Source organism: Rutidosis leptorrhynchoides, chromosome 2 (assembly GCF_046630445.1).
Source record: "Rutidosis leptorrhynchoides isolate AG116_Rl617_1_P2 chromosome 2, CSIRO_AGI_Rlap_v1, whole genome shotgun sequence".
NCBI classification, from domain to species: Eukaryota; Viridiplantae; Streptophyta; class Magnoliopsida; order Asterales; family Asteraceae; genus Rutidosis; species Rutidosis leptorrhynchoides.
The window spans coordinates 102,465,234-102,473,209 of record NC_092334.1 but is presented as its reverse complement, the minus strand read 5'-3'; positions in this window follow the sequence as shown (position 1 = coordinate 102,473,209).

Sequence of the window (7,976 nt, the reverse complement as noted above, 5' to 3'; positions counted from 1 at the left end):
GAGCCACAGTATCGTTGGCATGGACCAATGATCCCTGGAGTAAACGAGGATCGTCCATTTCTAAACAAATATGGACATTGGTCCAGATATACCGCCGACGGGCGGGTTGTGCCGATTACGCCTGGCAGATTTCGGTTCATGACCACCGGTACATATTCTTGCAGTTCGTCATCATATTCTCCTACACATGACTCAGACAGTTCGTCATCAGACGAGATGAGTAAGGAGGAGGATTTCGCTAATGAAATAAAAGAGATCACTAAGGAGAAATTCCAACTTGCTATAGATAATAAAAACAACCACAATAATAAAAAGTCCTTAATTATTAAAAAAGAACAGGACCATTCGATCCGTAACCACCCTTATTGTATTAAACCCACTGAGGCAACGGGTACCTCAAAACCCCAACTAAAAATAAAATACACTGCTAGAATGTCTGTCGGACCATGTGCACACAAACAATTGGCAGAGAGAACCAAATGGGAAGAAGTTTCTGATAGTTCTGAATGAACGACCTCGCAACCATAAATCTTCCATGCGCTATTTTATTGCTTATGTGTGATACTCTATCTTGTTATGTAAAATAAGCATATGTAAAATATCAGTATTGTATGGTATTGTATTATTTTGGTTTATTAATAATAAATGCATGGAATGATTATTTGTATTATTACTACTTCTTATTATTATTATTACATAATAATGTAGTAACTCGCTATAATTTTCATAGTGGAATATTATTAGGATTTTAGTAGTTAATTCCTTGTACTAGCTATTATGTATGAACTTAACGGGTAGGTAATACCCTAGAAATAATTATAAAATGCTAATAAGAAGAAAAGGCTTTTATAATAATCGGTTCATATTATTAATATGCTACAATTAACTATTGACAACTCATTTTACCTATAATATTCTATATGATTAAATTATATCTGTTGTGTTTATTGAAGAAACATGTCTCAAATGTCGGATGCTGAGTTTGAGCAACTAGTCGAGAAACGTGTGAATGAAAGAATTGCTGCAACCGAAGCAGCAAAAGCAGCAGCCGAAGCAGCAGCTAAAGCAGCAGCCGTAAACACAAATTCACGAAACGGATGCTCATACAAAACTTTTCAAGGATGCAAACCACAGACGTTTAGTGGAACCGAGGGACCAGTCGGTCTAACCCGATGGTTTGAAAAGATGGAGTCCGTTTTCAAAATCAGTAATTGTGCGAACGGAGACAAGTCAAAGTATGCTTCGTGTACGTTGCAAGACGGTGCACTTACTTGGTGGAACAATTATGCTAAAGCAGAAGGAATAGATACGGCATATGATATCTCTTGGGAAGAACTGAAAAAGATGCTAATCGAGGAGTACTGTCCTCGAAACGAGATCAGAAAAATGGAATCTGAGTTACGTAATCTGAAGGTTATCGGCGCGAATCTCAATAACTATGAAAAGCGTTTCATGGAACTAGCCTTGTTGTGTCCCGAATTGGTGCCAAACGAGAAACGAAAGATAGAAATGTATATTGACGGTTTATCGATCAATATCAAAGGAAATGTTACATCGTCCAAACCGAATACGATGCAGGAAGCCATGACAATGGCACACCAACTCATGGACCAGATCACAGAGAGTTCGATTAAGGCACCAATTACCGAAGTCAAGACAACTGAAGGAAAGAGGAAATGGGAAGACTATAAGGGCAAAAGTACTCACCTGAAGAAACAAGAAACTTTTAAAGGTAAACAAGATGGGGCAACTGCAAGTCCTAACTATAAGGGACCTCATCCGTTCTGCAAAAGGTGTTACACACATCATGCAGGCTATTGCCAAGTGGTCTGTGATAAGTGCAACAAGAAAGGACACGTGGCGAAAGATTGTTATGCCACCGTTTCTGAAGTAAAGACAAAATTGACCGATGTCAAGAAATGTTATGGATGCGGGAAGTCTGGTCACTTTATAAATCAATGCCCTGATAAGGAGAAGAACAAAGAACCCGCACATGGGAGGGCATTTAATGTTAGTGCCAGTAAAGCACGTGAGGATCCTAATCTTGTCACGGGTACGTTTACCGTTAATAATCAACTAGCTTCTATTATGTTTGATACGGGTGCTGATAGAAGTTATATGTGTAAAGACTTTAGTTTTAAACTAAAATGTGCATCATTACCTCTAGACGATAAATATACTATTGAATTAGCTAATGGTAAACTGATAAAAGCCGATAAAATTTGCCATGGTTGCGAAATGAATCTCGCTGGTGAAACCTTCAAAATCGATTTGATACCCGTAGAATTAGGAAGTTTTGACGTAATCGTTGGCATGGACTGGATGTCCAAAACAAGAGCAGAAGTTGTTTGCGCTGAGAAAGCAATCCGCATCCCTCGTAAGGATGAAACGTCATTAATGATTTATGGGGAGAAGAGCAACTCAAAGCTGAACTTTATCAGCTGTATGAGGGCCCAGAAACTTATAAGAAAAGGTTGTTATGCTATTCTGGCACACATAAAGAAGATCGATACTGAAGAAAGAAGCATTAATGACATGCCGGTTGTAAGAGAATATCCCGGAGTATTTCCAGAAGAATTACCGGGGCTACCTCCACATAGATGTGTAGAATTCCAGATTGATCTCATACCAGGAGCTGCACCTGTAGCCCGATCTCCATATAGACTTGCACCTTCAGAAATGCAAGAATTACAAGACCAGTTGCAAGAATTATCGGACCGTGGATTTATTCGTCCTAGTTTTTCACCTTGGGGTGCTCCTATTCTGTTCGTCAAGAAGAAGGATGGATCTATGAGAATGTGCATAGATTACCGAGAATTAAACAAATTAACGATCAAGAATCGGTACCCATTACCGAGGATTGATGATTTGTTTGATCAATTGCAAGGATCAAGTGTTTATTCTAAGATTGATCTACGCTCCGGATATCATCAACTGAGAGTGAAGGAAGAAGATGTTCCTAAAACCGCGTTCAGAACCCGTTACGGTCACTATGAGTTTCTAGTCATGCCTTTTGGATTAACTAATGCTCCAGCAGTATTCATGGATCTAATGAATCGCATCTGTAGACCGTATTTAGACAAATTTGTCATTGTTTTTATCGACGACATATTGATTTACTCGAAGAACAAGGAAGAACATGAGCAACACTTAAGACTGGTACTGGAGATACTCAAGAAAGAAGAATTGTACGCAAAATTTTCGAAGTGTGATTTCTGGTTACAAGAAGTACAATTTTTGGGCCATGTTGTCAGTAAACATGGAATTAAAGTTGACCCCGCCAAGATCGAAGCCATTAGTAAATGGGAAACCCCGAAGACTCCAACACAAATTCGCCAATTCTTAGGTCTTGCTGGTTACTACCGAAGATTCATTCAAGATTTCTCTAGAATCGCCAAACCCTTAACTGCATTGACTCAAAAGGGAAAGAAGTATGATTGGTCCACAGAACAGGAATCCTCATTCCAGTTATTAAAGAAGAAGTTAACGTCTGCACCCATTTTGTCATTACCGGAAGGAAATGATGATTTCGTGATCTATTGTGATGCTTCACGCCAAGGTTTAGGATGTGTATTAATGCAATGCACAAAAGTCATCGCATATGCCTCACGACAACTAAAAATTCATGAAAAGAACTATACGACGCATGATTTAGAACTTGGAGCAGTAGTTTTTGCACTCAAAATATGGAGACACTATCTATATGGCACCAAGTGTACAGTGTACACTGACCATAAGAGTCTTCAGCATATTTTTGATCAAAAACAACTCAATATGAGGCAACGTCGCTGGGTAGAGTTGTTAAACGATTACGATTGTGAAATCCGTTACCACCCCGGAAAGGCTAATGTTGTAGCTGATGCCCTAAGTCGAAAAGAAAGAGTAAAACCTCTTAGGGTCCGAGCTTTGAATATTACAATTCGTACTGATCTCACAAAGCAAATTCAAGCAGCACAGTTAGAGGCTTTAAAAGAAGAAAATGAAAAAGGCGAAATGAGCAGAGGGTTAGAAAAACAGCTTGAAGTAAAAGCCGATGGAACCCTGTATTTTGCTGATAGGATATGGGTACCAAAACATGGTAATCTAAGGCAACTAGTACTGGATGAAGCACACAAAACGAGGTACTCAATTCACCCAGGAAACGGGAAAATGTACCACGATCTCAAAAAGTTTTATTGGTGGCCTAATATGAAGACAGAAATTGCTACTTATGTAAGCAAATGTTTGACGTGTGCAAAGGTCAAAGCTGAGCACCAAAAGCCGTCAGGATTACTGCAACAACCGGAAATTCCGCAGTGGAAATGGGAAAGAATAACCATGGATTTCATTACGAAATTGCCAAGGACTGCAAGTAGTCATGATACTATTTGGGTGATAGTTGATCGTCTAACTAAATCAGCTCACTTTCTACCAATAAAGGAGACAGACAGTATGGAGAAATTAGCACGCCTATATTTGAAGGAAGTAGTTTCCAGGCATGGTGTACCCATCTCTATCATATCTGATCGCGACACCCGATTCACATCACGTTTTTGGCAATCATTACAAAAAGCATTGGGAACTCGATTAGATATGAGCACCGCTTATCACCCACAGACAGATGGTCAAAGTGAAAGAACAATACAAACATTGGAAGACATGTTACGGGAATGCGTGATTGACTTTGGAACCAGTTGGGATCGACACTTACCGTTGGCAGAATTTTCATACAATAACAGTTATCATACGAGCATCAACGCAGCGCCATTTGAAGTACTTTACGGTAGAAAGTGCAGATCTCCTATCTGTTGGAGTGAAGTAGGAGAAAGACAACTTACTGGACCAGAAATTATTCACGAAACCACCGAAAAGATCATTCAAATACAACAGCGATTGAAAACGGCCATGAGTCGCCAAAAGAGTTATGCTGATGTAAGAAGAAAACCGCTAGAATTTCAAGTGGGCGACAAAGTCATGTTGAAAGTGTCACCCTGGAAAGGCGTTGTACGATTCGGTAAACGAGGAAAGCTAAGTCCTAGGTACGTAGGACCCTTTGAAATCACCGAAAGAATTGGAGCAGTTGCTTATCGATTAAAGCTACCGCAAGAACTTAGTAGTGTTCACAACACATTTCACGTGTCAAATTTGAAGAAATGTTTAGCTGAAGAGGATGTCGTAATTCCTCTTGACGAAATACGAATCAATGATAAACTCCATTTTATCGAAGAACCTGTTGAAATCATGGACCGTGAGGTCAAACAATTAAAACAAAGCAAAATACCGATAGTTAGAGTTCGTTGGAACGCAAGACGAGGACCCGAGTTTACTTGGGAACGTGAAGATCAAATGAAGCAAAAGTATCCACATTTGTTCACTGATATCGCTCATGAAACAGGTACTACTCAAAATTTCGGGACGAAATTTTCTTTAACGGGGAGGTACTGTGATGACCCGAAAAATTTCGACTAATATAAACCAATTCTCTTTATGATTTAATATTATGTAAATATACATATATGTATGTATATATATATATATATATATTATAAGATGTACAAGCAAAAACGACTTTCCTACAGTAAAACATTAATTGCTACAGTAAAAATGACTTTGCTACAGTAAAACACTATTTGCTACAGTGAAACCGTATTTTGCTACAGTGCTACAGTGAAAACGACTTTGCTACAGTGATTTGCTACAGTAAAACACTATTTGCTACAGTAAACACTATTTGCTACAGTAAACACTATTTGCTACAGTAAAACACTATTTGATGTCGACGAACTAGCAAACAAAAACAGAAAAGGCGGCCATGCGATCGCATGGCAAAAACACTGAAAACTCATGCGATCGCATGAGCTACAGTAAATCGAAAAGTAATATAAATACGCAGCTTGTTCGACGTAAAATTTCACTTATTTCTGTAAACAATATTTATATTTATAATTATAATTATAATTTAAGTTTAATAATAATAAGGTATATTCGAGGGTGTTTTAATTCGGGTTTCAAACCGCTTTAAGCTAAGGAAATATTGGATATTATTCGGGGTATTGTTCTTGAATCCAAGGCCAACCATACAGTCGTCTACCATCATTACGTCTACGCAATTTGCCTACAATATTGAATCGCAATATTGAACTGTGAGTTTATAGTCTCCCTTTTTAAATACTTTAAATATTTTTGGGCTGAGAATACATGCAATTTATTTTAAACGCAATAAGACACAAGTACATACAAAATTCTACACTGAGTTAAACCGAAAATCCCTTAGCTTTGGTAACTAGTAGCTGCCAGTACATAGGATATGGACTGGTGGGCGCGAATAATTGTATATGGATCCATAGGGCTTGACATCCCCGTCCGAGCTAGAGCGCTAGCCTTTTAACGGACGTATGTTATTTGAGTTTAAGACACGTTGGTTTGCGTGTATTAAAACGAATGGGGTAATTATCACTATAGCGTTAAGTTTAGTTACCAGGGTGCTCTGTTACGTAGAATCTATTGATAAACTTTTGATGAAATCTTGTGGTCTATCTTTATATATGTTTATGACTCGAGCAATTAAACCTATAACTCACCAACATCCGTGTTGACTTTTTAGCATGTTTTATTCTCAGGTCCTTAGAATGCTTCCGCTGTGATGTGCTTGTTGCCTGCATGGAGTCTCTCATGCTTTGTACAAAGTTTATTGCATTCAAAATAAAACTGCGTTGTGTAATAAATAATTGGACTGTGATGTCAACCTGTAAATTAAAGACTTATGTATTTCGGGGTTTTGCTTATACCTAAGCACTTGCCCACATGTTTATAACTTTCTATGTTTAGAAAGTCACTTATTTTAATGAATGCAATATTTTATCAAAACGTATCATATAGAGGTCAAAACCTCACTGTGGAATCAATGATTAACGTGCCGCGTCAATAGCGATTTTGACGGGTCGTTACAGAGTCCCAAAGACATGGAACAATTTATGGCTTGGAAGTCTAGTCAACAACTTAGCGAATCGAACGCGCAATCGGGTCAAGACGAGGTGGTCCCAACACCAACACCAACGTCTCAACGTGTTCGCGGTAAAGGAAAGGAAAAGATGGTTGAGGAAGAACCGACCAAAAAAACGAGGGCAAGACGTACCGGAGTCGTGATGAACCCGTGGTCCGAGGTAGATGAGTTACGTTTGGCGAAAGCTTGGGTTCATACTTCCGAAGATTCATTCAAAGGAAACGACCAAACCGGTATATATTTATTTTATATTTTTGTGAGTTAAATATGTATATATAAATATATATTATATATATTATATTTATACTTTATATATAAATATACACATATACATATTGTTAACATATGTATATATATTATATATATATATATATATATATATATATATATATATATATATATATATATATATATTAAATTTATAATTATAAATATCTAAATGTATTATATATATTATATTTATATTATAATTCGTTATATAATTTTGTAGGTGCGTCATTTTGGTTTTTGGTTACGGACGACTACAACTGACGAAATCCGCCATGGCCTCGATCTAAGGATGCGTTGTCGTCTAAGTGGATGAAAATGAATGGCGAATGTCAAAAGTATAATGGGATTGTTAGTCGTTTGAAGAAAGATTGGCTAAGCGGGGATAACGACCTTGATTTTCGTGTGCGGTGTGATCAACAATATATCGACGAAAACATGGGAAAGAATTTTTGTAGTTATCAAGCGTGGAATCTTTTGAAGGACAAGTCAAAGTGGCTAAATCCCGATCCCGTTGTTATCGGTACGAGAAACAAACGACGTGAGACTGTAGTTATTGAAGATGTTGGTGAGCCCGTAATTAATTTGAACGAAGAAGTTGCAAGTGCAAGTGTTGAAGAAAATCCGAATGCGGGGATGTATGGTCCCGATCAATTGAAATGTCCAAAAGGAAAGCCAAGAAAATCGAGGAAAAAGTCGTCCGATTCCAACCCTTCATCCCATTCTT